We start from the raw sequence: 22,314 nt of genomic DNA on the forward strand, positions 1-22,314 counted from the left end.
CTACTATTCCACCACTCCCAAATAGCACTTATATTTTTTAAAAGCCCTTAATTCCCTATGCTCCCCAGGCTGGAGGTACTTTTGCCTAGGGGAACTTACTAGCACACGTCCATTCCCACCCTATAGATTGTGGCATGTATAGTAAATACTATGGGGGAATACGTTTAAATAGACTGAAACCATTAACTATCACTTTTAAAATGGAACTCTATGGAAGTAAATCCCCTGATGTTTGTTCCTTCCCTCACCCACCACCCACAGTTCCAAAGCTTCCCTCACATACAAATCTCCCTTTTTGACCTCAAAAGGATCTGTGCCTGGACCAGGATCAAAGCACCATGCAGGTGGGGCAGAACCTAATCTGGGAACTTCTCCTGCTCCACAGCCCTCTGGTGACAACCCTACAGTAGCTCCCACCAGCGTGTAGTAACAAAAGCTGGTGTTTCCTGACCGCCCTGATCGCATTGGGTGCTATGTGAAACACCTCACCTGCGTCAGACCATTTCACTCTCACAATAGGCTATGGAGGCAGGTACTGCCATTAGCCTTCTCTGAGGAACAGAGCCGTATGGTCATTTGTTCAAGGGCACAGCTAGCAGCAAGTGGGTATGAGAATCAAACCCAGGGAGTCTGACTCTCTAGCCCATACATCAGCTACATCTCAACCACTCACAGTGATGAAAAGTGGAGGCTTCAGGGCCCCAGACCTGGGTTTGAATCTCAGCTTCGCCACTTACTTAGTTGGTTAACAGTAGGCAAGTTAGTCTCTCCAAGCCTCAGTTTTCTCATCTGCAAAATGGGGCCAGTGACAGAACCTACTTCATAGGGCTGTAGGGAATAAATGATGCTGTCCTGGATATAGAACATTTTGCATGGGGCCTGGCATTTTGCAGATGTTCAGGAATGTTAGCTATTGCTATAATAACATATTTACAAGCCTGTGTATCCCCTCCCCCAATGTTATTGAAGGCAAGGATAGAGATTTTTGGTATCTTTCTCCCCAGGTGCCTGATAAAGTGTCTACCATGTAGCAGGCACTTGGAAATGTTTGTTGACTGGATAGTTCAACAACACTATTTTTCTCTGCTATTTCAAATGATCGAGTAAGGGCCTCTTCTATTTTGACACACAATAGCCTCTTCTTGCTGAATTCTATTCCTTAACGTTCAGAAATAAATTATCAAGTGTCTAAAGAGATCATCCTAAAATTCTTAAATTAGCAGAGTTGTATTATTGTTTTTCCCTATAGAGAATGAAAGTCGGCCTCCCTTCACTCTCCCAAACCTCCTTGGGCTCTTGCTTGCATTTCAGGGAGTCCTCACTTTCACAAGTGTAAGGATGGAAACTTACAAAATAACGATCCCCAGGTTGAGGAGCGGAGTGGATTTTCCACTTTGTAAAAACATTTCTAGTTTCTTGAAATGCCAGTGATCCCTTCAAACTTCGCTTCCTCCTAGAGAAATTCAAGAAGTATTTAGCTCACATGGCATGTTTTTTTGGTATTTTGGGGGGTTTTTTAAATTTATTTATTTTTAAAATTTATTTTTGGCTGCATTGGGTCTTCGTTGCTGGACGAGGGCTTTCTCTAGTTGCGGCAAGCAGGGACTACTCTTCATTGTGGTGCATGGGCTTCTCACTGCGGTAGCTTCTCTTGTTGCGGAGCACGGGCTCTAGGCACACGGGCTTCAGTAGCTGTGGCTCGCGGGCTCTAGAGCGCAGGCTCAGTAGTTGTGGCGCACAGTCTTAGTTGCTCTGTGGCATGTGGGATCTTCCTGGACCAGGGCTCGAACCAGTGTCCCCTGCATTGACAGGCGGATTCTTAACCACTGCGCCACCAGGGAAGCCCTCACAAGGCTTTTTTTTTTTTTTTCATGTTTTAAGAGCACTTTCCTTTTGTAAAGTGAAGCCTACCCTCCTTGAACTCAGGCAGTTACTCACTCAGCATCACTCGTCCTTCCACACAACCTACACGCACCTTTCCTCCAGCTGAAGAGCACACACTTCATGCCCTACACTCAAGGCTCTGCTCTAAGCCAACGTCACTTACCTGACACCAAAATCTCCCTGCAACCCCTCCCTATTGCTGGACCTACTGGGCTAATCCTGAACATTCAGCAGGCATCCTGCTTAGTCAGTGTATCTGTTTCCTGGGACTGCTATAACAAGGTACCACAGACCGGGTGCCTTAAAACAACAGAAATTTATTCTCTCAAAATAGTGGAGGCTAGAATTCTGAAGTCAGATGTTGTCAGGGCCATATTCCTTCTGAAGACTGTAAGGAAGAGTCTTTCCTTGCCTCTTCCATCTTCTGATGGTTGCCAGCAATCCCTGTTACTCCTTGACTTCTAGACGCATCATTCTAAGCTTCACCTCTGTCTTCACATAGCCTGATCCCCTGTATGTCTATATCTCTGTGTCCAAATTTCCCTCCTCCTATTAAGACCCCAGGCATATTGGATTTCCGGTTTGCCCTAATCCAATATGACCTCATCTTAACTTGAATATATCTGCCATGACCCTATTTCCAAATAAGGTCACATTCACAGGTTCTAGGTAGACATGAATTTGGGGGCACACTATTCAAGCCAGCACAGGAAGAGATCAGTATGAGTAGAGAGATTCAGCAGTTACCAGTGGAGTATGATTTGAAAAGTTTCAAGATGAAAAGCCTTCTTCCCATCCATAAAAAATGTACTACAGTTCCTATATTCCACCATTAGAAAGTTTCCTTTTGTTCTCAATGCTTTTCTAGTGCCAAATAAAATAAAAGCAAAACCTGCAATGTTGCAAACGTTGTCTGGAGGGATGGCATTCATAAATCATTATCATCGCACACCTGAGTGGTCATCAGCTGTTTTTTAAGCATAATAGCCGGCAGAAGCAAGGTTCTGTCAGAATGGAGCCTGGATCTGTGACTGGCACGGAGCAGGCGGCACAGGAAACCTAGGAAACAAGGCACCAAGGACAGACATGGCTTTAGTGCCCACTTGGGAAAAACTGCCATGTCTCAGGGAGCCCAGAGCGCCAGAGTCCAGCCACCGTGAGGGGGCAAGAAGCAAGTGGAGGTCATATTCGTGCCAGTTCACATTCATTGAGCATCTATGCCATGTACCATGCTCAGTGCTTCTGTACACATCTCATTCAGACCTGGGCGGGGAAGAACCTTCTATCTCCCAATTCTCCCAGATGAGAAAACCACAACTCCAGAGAGTTAGGTAGCTTGAAAAAGGTTGGGAAATAGTGACCAAGTTCAAACCCAGGTGCTGACATCTTCTGCCACTTTAAAGAGGAGAGAAGAGGTAACAATACACGATTTCAGGGCTCACTTCTGCGGGGAGCTGGTCCAGCTTGAAGCTCACTTGGGTTTGTTCTTCTTCACTTCTGCTTTTAAATTGGTAGCCGTTTTCTATTGCATTTCCAATTTGCCTCTGTGTGTATCTTGGAGACAGGGAGAAAGAGAATATATGGGTCAATATAAGCAGACTCTTAAAAGCTTATACTTTATCATTGTAATAATCATAATATATTTTATTTTACAGCCACTCATAACTGAAGCCTTGGGCACCCTAACAAAAACAGCTAAAAGAAAAAAGGAAATTATATTAAACAAAGGAAATACAACTATAAAACCCCGATAGCCAGGGAACTAAATGAACAACATAAAACCTCCAAACAACAAAACTACAATGAAACCAAGGGGGGATAGAAACCTTTTCACGAGATTTACCCTGAAGGATCATGCTGTGAGATCACATCTGTTTAAAGCACCATAATTTATCGATATGACATCAAACCAGGAACCAGCCATTGTAAACCTTTCCCGCAGAAACTCTCAGAAAAGTAACCAGGTGGTCGATAGGGCAGGGGCAGGGGCGGGTCTGTAGCACGTAGCTGGGGCAACAATGGCTTTAAAATTTTATGTTCAAATACATCTATGTGAAGTTCCAAATCTTGGTACTGAGATGCAGAAATTAGTTCATTCCATAGGTAAGCAGAATTTACAAATGAGACTTTTTTTTAAACAATTTTTTTTTTCTGAGATAGGTCCTCCATCAGTACTCACTGATGGCTTCTCAAACTGCTGCATTAAATGGACCCTTTTCAAGAATGGATCCTGTTTAGAATGAGCCTCTGAGTCGCAAGTTATGAAAGTCTTTGGAGCAGGATAAAGTTCCTTTCATCTGTAAAGCAACTGAGTTACTAAGCCTATCTCCCATTCTGATGTTACAGCCACTTCAAAAACAGAAACTCTGCTGACCCGTGATACCGCCATAAACATTTAAGAACCACTGCGATCGCCATATTCGTGAGGGCAGTATTTCCCCAAGCAATGGCTTCCCACATCCTTCCTACACATTTTCCTATTAAACATGGGAAGTAGAACCCGCTGAGGGAAAGTGTTTAGAAGATTTGTAGGAACTCTACTCAATACTCTGTAATGACCTATATGGGGAAAGAATCTAAAAAAAGAGTGGATATATGTGTATGTATAACTAATTCACTTTGCTGTACAGCAGAAACTAACACAACATTGTAAATCAACTATACTCCAATAAAAATTAAAAAAAAAAAATTTGTAGGATTAGAATACCCTAAGTGTTGACAAAACTCCTTGGTTGACAAAAACAAATAAAATATTAAAATGGTGAAAGCCACTTGGTGCCTATGAAAAAAATGTTTTTCAAAATATTTGTTCATCCTCCCGAGTACTTTCTAGATTGGAGTAGATCTGGCCGCATGAATTAGGACATTCACAGCAGAAACATGACTCTAGAGCCCAGTGAAGCTTCAAGAGTAAAGCAACTGAGAGAGGAGTGCACAGAGGGTAGCAGAGGTGGCATCACCAGGGTAATGTGATGATGCAGAAGGATTCACACATGTTGGAGAATCAGCCCAGCCTGGGTTCTCACCCATGCCCTAGTGCTTTGTAGCTGGGTGACCTTGGATAAGTCACTTAACTTCTCTGGGCCTTCTTTTTCTCATCTACAAAATGAAGAGAAATTGCTAAACAAACTCTGCTCTTTTTTTTTTTTTAATTTAAAAATTTGCTGTTTATGTTTTTTATTTATTTATTTTTATATTTATTTTTGGCTGTGTTGGGTCTTCGCCTCTGTGCAAGGGCTTTCTCCAGTTGCGGCAAGCGGGGGCCACTCTTCATCGCGGTGCGTGGGCCTCTCACTATCGCGGCCTCTCTTGTTGTGGAGCACAGGCTCCAGATGCGCAGGCTCTGTAGTTGTGGCTCACGGGCCTAGTTGCTCCACGGCATGTGGGATCTTCCCAGACCAGGGCTCGAACCCGTGTCCCCTGCGTTGGCAGGCAGATTCTCAACCACTGCGCCACCAGGGAAGCCCTGCTCTTTTTATTTTATGGAAGCCCTTGAAGTTCTTCAAAGGAATAACCCAGGTCTCCTGGCTAGCTCTCAGCCACATTATTCAGTTCAAAGAACAAGCTGTGGAATGCTACACATAGAATGATACTATTTGCGTTTGGAAAAAGAAGCCACTGAAAGAACACTGGGTGATTTCTACAGGCCCATGGACATATATGTGAGAATACAGTAGAGTAGAGACTAAAGCACATGGGCCAAAGCACCAGGTGGTCTCCAATGGGATCAACCCTCGATTGAGACCGGGGGGAGTGAATGGGGGCCTTACTATTTACATATTCAGAAGAGACTATATTTATATATTGCTTATACATGAGAAAAGAAAACTTCTACGTGGCCAATAAAAACTAACTCTAGGTTTTTTCAGGGAATATAGTAATTCTAGAAGAATCTCTGCCAATCAGTAAATGAGAGCAGGTATTAAGATGAGGCCAAAACGTGGAGGACCCAGAGTTCTATGCAGAAAGATGTTAAGTAGGATTTCCCTTACTGAGCTGAAAATTGAAAAAATTGGCTCCAAACCTATTTGGAAATGAACCCCGTAAGGCATTGATATGTAAAGTGGATTTGCAGCTCGGACTGAGGAAGTTCTGTGATGGGTTGAAAACCTAGATGGGGTTCCCTATGTCCCAACATGTCAACCAGGGGGCCACCAACCTTGCCTTCCACCATGAAACGGCCAGGCATAGGACATGCACCACATGGTTGATGCCTGACCCTCTGCCCCCGCCACCACCGATATTAATCAGAACCCAGAGCCTTTGGTACTTTCTCACTTGGAAATGCAGTGTCTAAGTGAGACTGATGTTAATCTGGGAGAGTTCAGAGTCTTGCTCTTCGGCATTGCTCAGTTTAAGCATAAAGAGCCTCTGTGGACGTTCCTGGAAAGACATTTTCTCCTGTGCATGCCAGAGGTGAAGGTATCACTAGCACACAAAGAGAAGAGAAAATGAAACAACCTCTCACAGCCTGAGATTGCCTGGTGACCGATAAGTACTTCTTAACTTTAGATGTAGAGTAGGAATCAAAGCAAAATTTTATTTCAAAGTAGGTTACCCATGGCTTCAACGGACTCTTATTTAGGTTGGCCAATCAAAGCAAGAAGACTATAGGTAGATGACTTGGAGAGATCATTTGGAATTTGCACCAAATCGATTGTGATGTTTTCTTTCACGAACAACTTTAAGAAATACATTCAACCACGTAAATAAAATAGGAAATAATACAGGATCATTGCTCCATGTTTAGCAAAGGGAAGGAGAAAGGCTAACAGGCTCTAAAAATACAAGAATATCAGGAGGAAGGGAAGATTTTCCTTCTTTGTTCAGCCCATTTTGTATAAGTCAGATCCCAGATAAAGCCTCCTTCTGGGAGGAGGTGTTAATGGGCGGATGGACGGTCTGGCGGCCTGTGTGGCTGTCAGTTCACTTGCTCCAGGAATTGAGCTGCACACGCAAAGCTTATTTTAGAAGAAGAAAAAAAGTAGGAATTTGAACTAAATTAAATATCAACTCGCTTGGGAGAAAATTTTATGTTGCCTCTTTTTTGAACGGTATAATTTGAAAAAATGGAGTCAGTTCCTATTCAACGGGTAGGCATCGCTCAGAGAAAGTTGGAGTTCAATTTATGGGTATGTGTGTCTGTGGTTTAAATCAACATTTGGGTTTAGCAAATTAGTGCAGGTTTGCCTGTTTTCTGGTATATGGATCAGTTCCAGATCTGTTTCTAAGCACCAAGCGATTGAAGGATTATTATTTTTAGAATTCGTATTCCTTTTTAATCCCCTAATCCGTTCAGGGGAAATGTCCAGATTGTCAACCCAACACAAGAGAAAACCTCAATGAAGCAGCAAGGAAAAAATACAAAACAATAGACAAATAACCAGGGGATATATTGTTCAGCTTTTGTTAAGCTTGAAATGTGCCAAGTTGGAAATAGGGGAAGAGGTCTGTGATATTCCAGTGGAACATATTGTCACTGTTATAACCAGCCCACATTCACCGGAGCTGCCAATTATTCCCCAGTCACCATTTTTTTCCTTTAGATTGATCTCCTGCTTGAGGCTGTTTCACACCCATGACTCTGAAGCTTCCCTAGTGGCATGTTGGCTAATTAAGAGCAAAATCCATCTCTTGATGAAATAATGCTGCCACTGAAAAGGAATTCTACATTTTTTTAAATTCTTAATCAGGCTGGAAGGAGCAGTATTCTAACACACTTGTATTAAGCATAGGAAAAAGGTCTATAGCTAGCAATTAGCAATGATGAAAAGGACAGCGATTTAAAGCATGTTGCGGTGACATTTTTATCAAATTAAATGAGTTTGCTAGGCCCACCAGCTGCATATGCTTATTGTCATTTACTGTTTGGACAGTAACACATCAGCTACGGAGTATCAGGAGGTGCTGAATTTAATAAGTCATTTTGACACTGGTGTGAAACGAGCAGATCAGCATTCTGAAGAATGTGTTCACACTCTGAACAGACAGGCAGACATTCTAAGCATGCGAGGTGACACCAATCAACAGGAAGAAATGATGAAAGCCAGGCTAGGAAGCAGGCAGCGGCCACAGAGACACACCACTGTGAGGAAAGAAAAAGATATGCACACGCCAAACCTACTACTTCTTGGTTTAGCTAGACAGAGCATCTAAAGAAGCAAAGATTTTTCAGAAACACTGGAATGTGTACCCATTCTAGACTGTAAATTTTTGTTTATAATTTAAAAACCTACACGGTTCCCCTATAACAACCACTAGAAGAAGCTGACAGATCTTCAGATATTTTTTTGTCCCTCTCATGTTCGAAACACAGCATCCTATGCAGAAGAAACAAACAAGAAAATTTTTCTCTGTGTGCTGGGAAAATAAAAGTTTTGGCTTTTCCTTTCCACCTAATACGTTTGCTGTAAACTGATTGCCTAGCCCAGATAGGGCGAGGCAGTGTTACTTGGTTTTGACTTATGGTGCGGTGAAGGTATATGTTGCGTTCAAAACTCCTGCTTGGAACATGAGATGTGGAATGACATTCTGATAATCCCAGGAGCTATTTATGTCGAGGGAGAGATCCGATACCAATGTCCTAACCATGTACCAAGCATGAGAGTTAAAACACACCAGAAGGTCGTTTGCCAATTACCTCTTAAACATGCAGGTGTAATTTACAGCCTAACAAAGGTGACTAGTAATTAGTTCATGGCTTCAGAAGTTTCTAATGCCATCTAGTGGAAATGCTAAAGTGTAAATTTGATCACTTACACATCAAAGGGAGCCTAAAATCCCAGATAATACATCATTATGCTGCTGCATATTCAGAAAAACAAAATGCCAGAGTCCAATCTAAAATATATCTCAAAAAAATTTGCTACAGTGATTTCACATGACTAGAACTTGCCTTGAAAAATAAGACTTGCCCAGAATACCTTTGGATGCCTGTCCACCACCAGTGAAATAATTATTAGCACTACCCCACACCACTACCATGCATGTAAAATCATTTTGCTCAACACTATTCTTTCTCTTATCTTCTAAACTCTAGAACATAGAGCTGGACTTTTTGACAGATTTTTTATTATCATTTTGCAAGCACAGTTGGTTCAACAAAATCTGAGCTACCTTTTGCAGTAAATGTTCCACCGATTTTAATCTAAAAAAAAATAGTACAAGAGAAACTAAATATGTTTTGCTAGTTTAATCCTAGAAGCTGTTCAGTTTTCAGTGAACTTTTTTTTTAATGTTTATTTTTTATTTATTTATTTTTTCTTATTAGTCATCCATTTTATACACATCAGTGTATACATGTCAATCCCAATCTCCCAGTTCATCACCCCACCACTCCTACCCTCCGCCACTTTCCCCCCTTGGTGTCTATACGTTTTTTCTCTACCTCTGTGTCTCAATTTCTGCTCTGCAAACCAGTTCATCTGTACCATTTTCTAGGTTCCACATATATGCGTTAATATACGATATTTGTTTTTCTCTCTCTGACTTATTTCACTATGACAGTCTCTAGATGAATCCATGCCTCTACAAATGACCCAAGTTCGTTCCTTTTTATGGCTGAGTAATATTCCATTGTATATATGTACCACATCTTCTTTATCCATTCATCTGTCGATGGGCATTTAGGTTGCCTCCATCACCTGGCTATTGTAAATAGTGCTGCAATGAACATTGGGGTGCATGTGTCTTTCTGAATTATGGTTTTCTCTGGGTATATGCCCAGTAGTGGGATTGCTGGGTCATATGGTAATTCTATTTTTAGTTCTTGAAGGAACCTCCATACTGTTCTCCATAGTGGCTGTATCAATTTACATTCCCACCAACAGTGCAAGAGGGTTCCCTTTTCTCCACACCCTCTCCAGCATTTGTTGTTTGTAGATTTTTTGATGATGGCCATTCTAACTGGTGTGAGGTGATACCTCATTGTAGTTTTGATTTGCATTTCTCTACTAATTAGTGATGTTGAGCAGCTTTTCATGTGCTTCTTGGCCATCTGTATGTCTTCTTTGGAGAAATGTCTATTTAGGTCTTCTGCCCATTTTTGGATTGGGTTGTTTGTTTTTTTAATAGTGAGCTGCATGAGCTGTTTATATATTTTGGAGATTAATCCTCTGTCCGATGATTCATTTGCAAATATTTTCTCCCATTCTGAGGGTTGTCTTTTCGTCTTGTTTATGGTTTCCTTTGCTGTGCAAAAGCTTTGAAGTTTCATTAGGTCCCATTTGTTTATTTTTTTTTTTTTTTTTTTTTTTTTTTATTTATTTATTTTTGGCTGTGTTGGGTCTTCGGTTCGTGCGAGGGCTTTCTCCAGTTGCGGCAAGCGGGGGCCACTCTTCATCGCGGTGCGGGGACCGCTCTTCATCGCGGTGCGCGGGCCTCTCTCTATCGCGGCCCCTCCCGTCACGGGGCACAGGCTCCAGACGCGCAGGCTCAGCAACTGTGGCTCACGGGCCCAGCCGCTCCGCGGCATGTGGGATCTTCCCAGACCAGGGCTCGAACCCGTGTCCCCTGCATTAGCAGGCAGATTCTCAACCACTGCGCCACCAGGGAAGCCCCCATTTGTTTATTTTTGTCTTTATTTCCATTACTATAGGAGGTGGATCAAAAAAGATCTTGCTGTGATTTATGTCAAAGAGTGTTCTTCCTATGTTTTCTTCTAAGACTTTTATAGTATCCAGTCTTACATTTAGGTCTCTAATCCATTTTGAGTTTATTTTTCTGTATGGTGTTAGGGAGTGTTCTAATTTCATTCTTTTACATGTAGCTGTCCAGTTTTCCCAGCACCACTTATTGAAGGGACTGTCTTTTCTCCATTGTATATCCTGGCCTCCTTTGCCATAGATTAGTTGACCACAGGTGTGTGGGTTTATCTCTGGGCTTTCTATCCTGTTCCATTGATGTATATTTCTGTTTTTGTGCCAGTGCCATATTGTCTTGATTACTGTAGCTTTGTAGTATAGTCTGAAGTCAGGGAGTCTGATTCCTCCAGCTCCGTTGTTTTCCCTCAAGACTGCTTTGGCTATTTGGAGTCTTTTGTGTCTCCATACACATTGTAAGATTTTCTGTTCTAGTTCTGTAAAAAATGCCATTGGTAATTTGATAGGGATTGCACTGAATCTGTAAATTGCTCTGGGTAGTATAGTCATTTTCACAATATTGATTCTTCTAATCCAAGAACATGGTATATCTCTCCATCTGCTTGTATCATCTTTAATTTCTTTCATCAGTGTCTTATAGTTTTCTGCATACAGGTCTTTTGTCTCCCTAGGTAGGTTTATTCCTAGGTATTTTATTCTTCTTGTTGCAAAGGTAAATGGGAGTGTTTGCTTAATTTCTCTTTCAGATTTTTCATCATTAGTGTATAGGAATGCAAGAGATTTCTGTGCATTACTTTTGTATCCTGCTACTTTACCAAATTCATTGATTAGCTCTAGTAGTTTTCTGGTGGCATCTTTAGGATTCTCTATGTATAGTATCATGTCATCTGCAAACAGTAACAGTTTTACTTCTTCTTTTCCAATTTGTATTCCTTTTACTTCTTTTTCTTCTCTGACTGCCGTGGCTAGGACTTCCAGAACTATGTTGAATAATAGTGGTGAGAGTGGACATCCTTGTCTTGTTCCTGATCTTAAAGGAAATGCTTTCAGTTTTTCACCATTGAGAATGATGTTTGCTGTGGGTTTGTCATATATGGCCTTTATTATGGTGAAGTAGGTTCCCTCTATGCCCACCTTCTGGAGAGTTTTTATCATAAATGGGTGATGAATTTTGTCAAAAGCCTTTCCTGAATCTATTAAGATGATCATATGGTTTTTATTCTTCAGTTTGTTAATACGGTGTATCACATTGATTGATTTGCATATATTGAAGAGTCCTTGCATCTCTGGGATAAATCCCACTTGATCATGGTGTATGATCCTTTTAATGTGTTGTTGGGTTCTGTTTGCTAGTATTTTGTTGAGGATTTTTGCATCTATATTCATCAGTGATATTGGTCTGTAATTTTCTTTTTTTGTAGTATCTTTGTCTGGCTTTGGTATCAGGGTGATGGTGGCCTCATAGAATGAGTTTGGGAGTTTTCCTTCCTCTGCAATTTTTTGGAAGAGTTTGAGAAGGATGGGTGTTAGCTCTTCTCTAAATGTTTGATAGAATTCACCTGTGAAGCCCTCTGGTCCTGGACTTTTGTTTGTTGGAAGATTTTTAATCACAGTTTAAATTTCATTACTTGTGATTGGTCTGTGCATATTTTCTATTTCTTCCTGGTTCAGTCTTGGAAGGTTATACCTTTCTAAGAATTTGTCCATTTCTTCCAGGTTGTCCATTTTATTGGCATAGAGTTGCTTGTAGTAGTCTCTTAGGATGCTTTGTATTTCTGCAGTGTCTGTTGTAACTTCTCTTTTTTCATTGTTAATTTTATTGATTTGAGTCCTCTCCCTCTTTTTCTTGATGAGCCTGGCTAATGGTTTATCAATTTTGTTTATCTTTTCAAAGAAGCAGCTTTCAGTTTTATTGATCTTTGCTATTGTTTTCTTTGTTTCTATTTCATTTATTTCTGCTCTGATCTTTATGTTTTCATTCCTTCTGCTAACCTTGGTTTTGTTCTTCTTTCTCTAGTTCCTTTAGGTGTAAGGTTAGATTGTTTATTTGAGATTTTTCTTGTTTCTTGAGGTAGGCTTGTACAGCTATAAACTTCCCTCTTAGAACTACTTTTGCTGCATCCCATAGGTTTTGGATCATCCTGTTTTCATTGTCATTTGTCTCTAGGTATTTTTTGATTTCCTCTTTGATTTCTTCACTGATCTCTTGGTTATTTAGTAACGTGTTGTTTAGCCTCCATGTGTTTGTGTTTTTTACGGTTTTTTCCCCTGTAATTGATTTCTAATCTCATAGCATTGTGGTCAGAAAAGATGCTTGATATGATTTCAATTTTCTTAAATTAACTGAGGCTTGATTTGTGACCCAAGATGTGATCTATCCTGGAGAATGTTCCATGCGCACTTGAGAAGAAAGTGTAATCTGCTGTTTTTGGATGGAATGTCCTATAAATATCAGTTAAATCTATCTGGTCTATTGTGTCATTTAAAGCTTGTATTTCCTTATTAATATTCTGTTTGGATGATCTGTCCATTGGTGTAAGTGAGGAGTTAAAGTCCCCCACTATTATCGTGTTACTGTCGATTTCCTCTTTTAGAGCTGTTAACAGTTGCCTTATGTATTGGGGTGCTCCTATGTTGGGTGCATATATATTTATAATTGTTATATCTTCTTCTTGGATTGATCCCTTGATCATTATGTAATGTCTTTCTTTGTCTCTTGTAATAGTCTTTATTTTAAAGTCTATTTTGTCTGATATGAGAATTGCTACTCCAGCTTTCTTTTGATTTCCATTTGCATGGAATATCTTTTTCCATCCCCTCACTTTCAGTCTGTGTGTGTCCCTAGGTCTGAAGTGGGTCTTTTGTAGACAGCATATATATGGGTCTTGTTTTTGTATCCATTCAGCAAGCCTGTGTCTTTTGGTTGGAGCATTTAATCCATTCACGTTTAAGGTAATTATCAATATGTATGTTCCTATGACCATTTTCTTAATTGTTTTGGGTTTGTTTTTGTAGGTCCTTTTCTTCTCTTGTGTTTCCCACTTAGAGAATTTCCTTTAGCATTTGTTGTAGAGCTGCTTTGGTGGTGCTGAATTCTCTTAGCTTTTGCTTGTCTCTAAAGATTTTGACTTCTCCATCAAAACTGAATGAGATCCTTGCCGGGTAGAGTAATCTTGGTTGTAGGTTCTTCCCTTTCATCACTTTAAGTATATCATGCCACCCCCTTCTGGCTTGTAGAGTTTCTGCTGAGAAATCAGCTGTTAACGTTATGGGAGTTCCCTTGTATGGTATTTGTCATTTTTCCCTTGCTGTTTCAGTAATTTTTCTTTGTCTTTAATTTTTGCCAATTTGATTACTAAGTGTCTTGGCGTGTTTCTCCTTGGGTTTATCCCGTATGGGACTCTCTGCGCTTCCTGGATTTGGGTGGCTATTTCCCTTCCCATGCTAGGGAAGTTTTCGACTATAATCTCTTCGAATATTTTCTTGGGTCCTTTCTCTCTCTCTTCTCCTTCTCGGACCCCTATAATGCGAATGTTGTTGCGTTTAATGTTGTCCCAGAGGTCTCTTAGGCCGTCTTCATTTCTTTTCATTCTTTTTTCTTTATTCTATTCTGCAGCAGTGAATTCCACCATTCTGTCTTCCAGGTCACTTATCCGTTCTTCTGCCTCAGTTATTCTGCTATTGATGCCTTCTAGTGTATTTTCCATTTCAGTTATTGTATTGTTCATCTCTGTTTGTTTCTTCTTTAATTCTTCTAGATCTTTGTTAAACATTTCTTGCATCTTCTCGATCTTTGCCTCCATTCTTTTTCTGAGGTCCTGGATCATCTTCACTACCATTATTCTGAATTCTTTTTCTGGAAGGTTGCCTATCTGCATTTCATTTAGTTGTTTTTCTGGGGTTTTATCTTATTGCTTCATCTGTTACATAGCCCTCTGCCTTTTCATCTTGTCTATCTTTCTGTGAATGTGGTCTGTGTTCCACAGGCTGCAGGATTGTAGTTCTTCTTGCTTCTGCTGTCTGCCCTCTGGTCTCAGTGAACTCTTCACAGATTTCTTTCCAGTCAAATTCCACATTGAAATTCTGAGCAGGAAGAATGCCATTGCGGATTTCGTGCTTCCTTCCAAGATGGTCACCAAGCAGCTTTGGCCATGGGGCTGTGATGCAGGAGTCAAAATGTGCCTCCCATAATTAAAAAAAAGAAGAAGAAAAAGAAAAAGAAAGAAGGAGAAGAAAGAAATAGGCCATATTTCATTTTGCATATGAAGATGCCCAGCTAAATAGTCTACATTTGTCACTTTCCTCTGTATCACATCTCAAAAACAGTCCTCTCCAGGAACATCTTATAATAAGAGAAATCAATGGAACCCTGAATTCTAGTGCAAATTAATATGAAACTCAGAGCTACTCAGTTTTCTTCTCTACGCCTCATTTTCCTCATCTATTAAATGAGGAAATTAGACTTGAAATCAACTCAAAAGCCCTTTCTTCTTTAAAACTATGGTTTAGAATTTCAAGTCCAAAACTCAGGTCTTCTGTTTCACTGTAATAATTTTATTTAAAGGTATTAATTTCATCATAGCTATTTTACTTTAAAGAAACCTTTTTTATTAAAATTATTTTATTAGTTTGAATCTTACAGTGAATTTCAGTGTTTGGACCACCATCAATTTTTTTTTTCTTTTTTTTTTTTTAAATTTTTATTTATTTATTTATTTATGGCTGTGTTGGGTCTTCGTTTCTGTGCTAGGGCTTTCTCTAGTTGCGGCAAGCAGGGGGCCACTCTTCATCGCGGTGCGCGGGCCTCTCACTATCGCGGCCTCTCTTGTTGCGGAGCACAGGCTCCAGACGCGCAGGCTCAGTAGTTGTGGCTCACGGGCCCAGTTGCTCCACGGCATGTGGGATCTTCCCAGACCAGGGCTCGAACCCGTATTCCCTGCATTGGCAGGCAGATTCTCAACCACTGCGCCACCAGGGAAGCCCCACCATCAATTTTAAAAGCAATTTATCTGTAAGAAGAGATAGCTACAGTTTAAATAAATACTATGTTTAAAGAATTAAAAATAGAAAAGTATAACTTTTCTATATATACCCATTTTAGCATTAAAAATATATTAAAATTTAAAATATATATTTTCAGTAGGAAGGAAATATATAGCCATCTCACAGGTAAAACCTTAAAAATGAAAAAGAAAAGGAAAAGAAAAAAATAATTTGTAATTCTAACATCCAAAGATAGCAAACTGTCCATTTAACACCATGGAAGATCCCTTTCAATCTTTTTTTTGTGCATGATATTTACATAATTTGTATCAGATGGTATATATAAAACATATATACATTGATTTTCATAATAGCACCTATTTTTCTGACTATAAAAATATAATTTATTATTGTAGGAAATTCTTTAAATATACCAATACATAAAGAAAATTAAAATCCCCCAGAATCTCACCACCCAGATATATCCTCATTTATTATTTTATTTCTTTAAGGTCTTTTTCTATGCATAATTTAACACAGTTAAGATTATATTACATATTCTGATTTTAAGTACAATTAACTTAAGAAGATTCATTCACAAGTCCTAGCTGGAAAATGTTACAAAGAGGGTTTTAATCACAGATTATATCTGCCACTCGTAGTTTATTCATTTTTCATAATTACCAAAAAAACAAAAACAAAACAAAAAAACCCTATACACTCAGGTCATTCTAAATGAATTCTAAGCAGCAGAAAATTATTCCTCAAGTTCCTTGTCAATGCAATGGTGTTATATTGTTGAATAAAAATGACTTTCAGTGGAGGGAGGGGAAAAAAGGCTTTCTGGGTTTAGTAATTCTGCAAACACAATGTCACTGTCATTTAATAATAGTAGTCTTTATTTTGGGCTAGAAAAGAAGTGGTTTTTGTTGTGTGAGGTAAAGAATATTGCCCCCCAAACACATTTTCTGATATTGAAAAAATAGCAAAACCAATAATAACGATTAATGGAAACTTTACAGACCCTAGCTTCTCCCAGGTTGTAAATCCATTTGACAATATCTAATACAGTTAGATTCCTGATCATGGAATCTAAACAGAATAAGAAGGTATTTATAAATCTTTTTATACCTTCCTTACTCCCTAGTCCTTTATTCTTCAGTTGGCTGGAGTAAAACTTTAAATAATTTTTCAAGTTGTTTACAACTTGCCATATTGCAGAATTTTTAATATTGTTTTCACACATTTAAATTCTTGGGTTGCAACATTCCCTCCTAACCTTGAGAATTGTGGGCTGCCACTGTTCTCTGGCCTTCCATTCTGTAGGGAGAACTCTGAGACCAGCCTGATTCTTATTTCTTGGTAGATTGTTTTTGAACCTGGATGCATAAGGATCTTTTCTTTAGCTTTATAATTCAAAAGGCCTGGGAGGAGTCTAGGGTAAGCCTCTTCATGAATCTTATCAAGACCACTGTGAGTTCTTTCCATCTTCATTCCAGTCTTCCTTTGCCTCAGGAAGTTTTTTCTTCCTATGATATCTTTGATCACCACTTTTGTACAATTCAGAGGGTAGTCTCTTCCTCAAGAACAACTGTCAGTTTTGCTGATCCCTTTTCTCTGGCCCCTATATCTATCCTTTCCCTCATCATTTGAATCTTTGTCTTTTCTTCTCCATATTCAGAGAAAAGTTTTACTTTCCACAATATGTGTTCTACACTGCATAGCTCCATTACAATTCTAGTCTCCAATTCATGTCTAACTTTCTGACAATCCTTCATTATTTTATCCATTTTTTTCATTCTTCCCTGTTATGTTTTAACCTCAACATATTGTCTTTTAGGGTAGTGCTAATGTAAATATCTAAATTAAAAGATGTTCTTACTTCCCAAAATGTTTCCTTTATTTAAAAAAAAATTGTATGTAGAAAGATACAAATAATAGCAAATACCCATGATTCTTCTTCCACATATAACAAATGTTAATAGTTTATAATGTTTGCTTCATATTTTTTTCTACAAATAAAATATCATAGATGAAGTACAAACCTCTACAGCCCCCTAGGTGTAATCATTTTTGAACTTGTGTATCTAGTTCATATTTTCACACTTTTACTACTTATATATGTATCCATAAGTGGACTGCATTAAATTTCTATATACTGTATCATACTAAAAATGGTATTATGTTACACTTTGTTTTCTCTGAATATTATGTTCTATGCAGAGGCCATGTTTAGGTGGTCCAGCTGATAGACCCAGCTGAGATATCTTCTAATGCTAGAATCTACAGCCAGACACAGGAGTGCTTGTGCCTTCACATAGTCCCACCGCTGGTCTTTGAGCCACTACAGCTGATGCCAAACAGAGCAGAGATGAGCTGTCCACACTGAGCCCTGCCCAAGTTGTAGATTTGTGAGAAGAATAAATGACGCCATAGTTTTAAGCCACTAGGTTTGGGGGTAATTTGTTAGGCAGTTATACAGTAACGTGAATAGCTTCCTTCTATTGCCTGTTCTGGTTCCCCCACTCCCTTACCTGGTCTCTAGGAGCACTGTCTTAATAAATCATCTGCACATAAATCCAAGAGACCTGGACAGAGTTACAGGATAACCTACACCAAAGGAGAAATGTACAACTTCTCCTTGAAAGAAAAGCTTGCTCTCTTTAAAACTCAGTGAGATGCTGTTTCTGTGGTACCAGTCATTGGGTAAAGAAAGCAACTGAACTAAAACTAAAAGGAAGGGAGAAGGAATAAATTTACTCTCTGAGTTCTTTTCTGAGTAACCACATTAATGGGAGAGAGAGAGAATCAAGAAGCATCTAAATTCAGTGCCGTTGCAAAGAGAAGTATTTTGTAGAGTCCTATCTTATATTAATAAAAGCAGTGTTTTGAACTTTTACCTTAAGGAATCTCTTCCATCAGCAGATGAATGGATAAAAAGGAGATATATATATATATATATATATATATATATATATATATATATATATATATATATATATATATATATAAATAAAATGTCACTGGACTACTACTTAGCCATAAAAAAGAGCAAAATTTTGCCATTTGCAGCAACGTGGATGGACTTGGAGGGCATTATTTTTAGTGAAATAAGTCAGACAGAGAAAGAAAAATACTGTATGATATCACTTATATGTGGAATCTAAAAAATACAATAAACTAGTGAATATAACCCCAAAAAAAGCAGACACACAGATATAGAAAACAAACTAGTGATTACCAATGTGGGGAGAGGGGCAAAATAGGGGTGGGGGAGTGGGAGGTATGAAACATCTTATGGAAAAACCTGAACGGACTTTTTGGCCAGCCCAATACAAACTATTGGGTGTAAGATAGGCTACAAGGATGCACTGTACAACACGGGGAATTTAGCCAAAATTTTGCAATAATTGTAAATGGAGTGTAACCAATAATAATAATTTTTAAAAATAGCAAATGGAATAAGGAGATAGGTGTAGAAAGAGAAGTGTGAGAGAGAGAGTGAGGGGGGGAATCTATAGATTAAAGGAGACTTTAAAATAAAAAATAAAAAAATAAATTTGGAGAATCCCCAGGAAACATTCTCCCTCTCAGGTGGAAAAGAAGGAACAAATTTCATGGCTCTCCTAATCTTGGCTCTCTGGGGAAATTGCCAGAGTCCCTTTGAAATGGTACCCGGCCAAACAACTGTACAGCAAGGGCTGGGAGGAGAGTGAACAACATTCCTGAGCCTTTGGTCCACCCACTGTAGGAAATGCTTCTGCCAGCAAGTTACCTATACATACAAAATCATGGAACCTTCTATAGATAGTCTATGGGGCAATAGAATTCCATCAACTGATAAGAGCCTGCTCCTGATATGGATCTTCAATTTCTCAAAAGTTTGGCCTCATATACCCACTACCTTCTGCCCCCACTTTAAAGTAACTGATCCAGCCCACCTCCCTACACTTCTCTTTTACTGGCAGTGCTTGACTCCAGCCCGGTAACCTCGACGCAGTCACAAAGAATCCATGTGCTTTATGGCAGGGGCTTCACATACTAGTTCTTTTGAATGGTTGCCTCCTTCTCAAGTCTATTCTGCAGCCACTCTAGCATGCTTCATCTTCCCAAGTGATTTCAAGCTTGGCTAGTCCCAATTTCAGAGTTCCTCCCAATGTCATCACTGTCAAAGACTGCAAGTTCATAGATTGAAAGCCACATCCTGTAGCAAAAGCCACATAGTCACAGGCTTCTCTTGGCTGCCAGGTCCCTTGGGGATATTTCAGAATAGTGAGCATCCTTCGGAGCCCTCTGAAATGAGCCGTGAAGAGTATTCTAAGGTGGGATGGATTTAAATTATTCTTCATCTTGGATCTTTACTTTTTTCACGAGATTCCCCCCTACTCCCATCACAGTGGGCAATTTGTCCTTTCCTGACCTTGTTACCCAAGCCAGCTAAAAAATAAAGCTAACCTAGAGACACTGGAGGCCCTCACAAAGGACTGATCTGTTTCCCTCCTGAACTTGACTTGGTCACCATCTCAAGCCCAAGGAGACAGCCTTACCCTGACAGTCTGTTAAGAGGCTAAGCAATCCTGGTGTCCTGCCAACAACAATGTAACAGGACCTGCGTAAAACAAGATCTCAGGGCATTACCAGGATTGCCAAATCAAGAAAGTCCATCCCATCCCTGCCTTCAGTGGCCAAGAGAGGAAAATGTACCACATGCAGCTGTGCGGTTCTCTGAGGAGGACACCAGAAGACTTCAAGGAATGTCATTCTCACCATGGCAACCACTTTATATGGCCCAGCCCCTTAAGCCTTTAAATTCTAGCAAACCTAAAGGCGTTTTTGGAACTTTGACATTTGATTTTTATTTCTTTTGCTTTGTTTTAACCATTTTTATCTTCCTTTTTTTTTTTTTTTTGGCCTTTGCCTAAATATACATATTTCAAAGAGCCTAAATTTAATTTAATCTGCAATAAACTGAATTACCACAGAACTTGGAGTTCATGGTAGAGTTCGGACTTGGAGTCAAGCAGCCTAGGTTTCAAACCCCAGTTGGTTCCTTAATTACCAGTACTGTGACCTTGGAGAAGATATGTAAACTCTCCAAGCTTTCATTTTCTCATATCAAAAAAAAAATGGTATAATGATTGTATCTTTCCACAGAATAACTATGAGGATTTCAGAAAATACTGCATGTAAAATACTTGGCTTAGCACCTGACACCGAGTGCAGATTCAACTACGTGGAGAGAAATCCTACCAAACTTCATTTTATCTATTTGCTCTTTGTCTGGAATATTCAGGATCATGAGTGATCTCTAAAAAGTTGGGGCAGTCTAATGGCACGGGATGGAATTCCATTTCAAAGGCCCTAAAGTGAGTATTAGGCAAGCGCGCACACGCGCACGCACGCACACACACACACACACACACACACAAATAATCTGGATGAGCCCTTCAAGCAGTCAGCCTAAAAGAGAGCAGGCTTCAGGCCAATATGCATTTTATGTGAAATCGAACATCCACCCCACAATATGTGCTATGTTTTTCAGACCCAGAATCTTCCTTATGTTTGAGATCTCAGTTTGGTGATATGTAAAATGGAATGCACAGGGTGAATTTTATTAATTGGGAGTTGTTTGGAACTCTTTCTATAAAACTGCCCAAAGACACGGAGATTCTTTTTTCTTTTTATTATGGAAAACTTCAAACATATGCAAAAGTAGACCAAAAAATATAAGAAATCCCCATGTTCTCTTCACCCAGATTGTACAACTATCAATTCACAGACAACCTTATATGATCTAGATGTCTACCCATCTCCCCCCATCATATTATTTCAAAGCTCATCCCAAACATTATTTCATTTCATCCACAAATCTTTCCATTGTGTCTCTAAAAGAACTCTTTTTAATACAGCTGTAATGCCACTATCACACTTGAAATCTTATTAATTCTTTAATATGAAATATCCAGCCAGTGTTCAAATTTCTAGTTGTCTCATAAATGTCATAATTCTTTAATAGTTTATTTGTTTTAATAGCGGTCTAAATAATGTCTACACATTTCAATTGATTGTCTCAAGTCTTTTTTCAATCTATAGATTTCCCCTCAAATCTTTTTCCTTAAAATTTTTTTGTTTAAAAAACCTCAATTGTTTCTTTTGTGAGTTTCCCAGAATCTAGGTTTTGCCAAAAACCTTGTCAAAGTATACTTAACTTTTCAAACAATTATTCTCTAAGTGAGAGCAGGAGCAGAGAAGCTGAAGACGGTATTGATTTGCTAGTGAGGACATTTTTGTATTTTTCATAAAGATTGCTGATGCAATTCACAAAATCATTGGCATGTCAGTTGCAGGCTAGAGTAAGAGAGCCCCAGACTTGTTCCTCTTCCAGGTCTTCCCCTGTTTCTGCTAATAAAAACATTCCAGGAACCACCACTCTGTGTACCTCATTATCACACACAGAGTTATTCCTGAGAACCTGCTCCCTCTCTCTGTCCTGACGAACATGGGTCTGTGCAACAGGAATTCGGGGATGAAGATGCGGGTTAAAGGTAAAAGACAGGGGCTTCCCTGGTGGCGCAGTGGTTGAGAATCTGCCTGCCAATGCGGGGGACACGGGTTCAAGCCCTGGTCTGGGAAGATCCCACATGCCGCGGAGCAGCTAGGCCCGTGAGCCACAATTACTGAGCCTGCACGTCTGGAGCCTGTGCTCCGCAACAAGAGAGGCCGCAATAATGAGAGGCCCACGCACTGCGATGAAGAGTGGCCCCCACTTGCCGCAACTAGAGAAAGCCCTCGCACAGAAACGAAGACCCAACACAGCCATAAATAAATAAATAAATAAATAAATAAA

Source organism: Balaenoptera acutorostrata, chromosome 12 (assembly GCF_949987535.1).
Source record: "Balaenoptera acutorostrata chromosome 12, mBalAcu1.1, whole genome shotgun sequence".
In the NCBI taxonomy this organism is placed as follows: Eukaryota; Metazoa; Chordata; class Mammalia; order Artiodactyla; family Balaenopteridae; genus Balaenoptera; species Balaenoptera acutorostrata.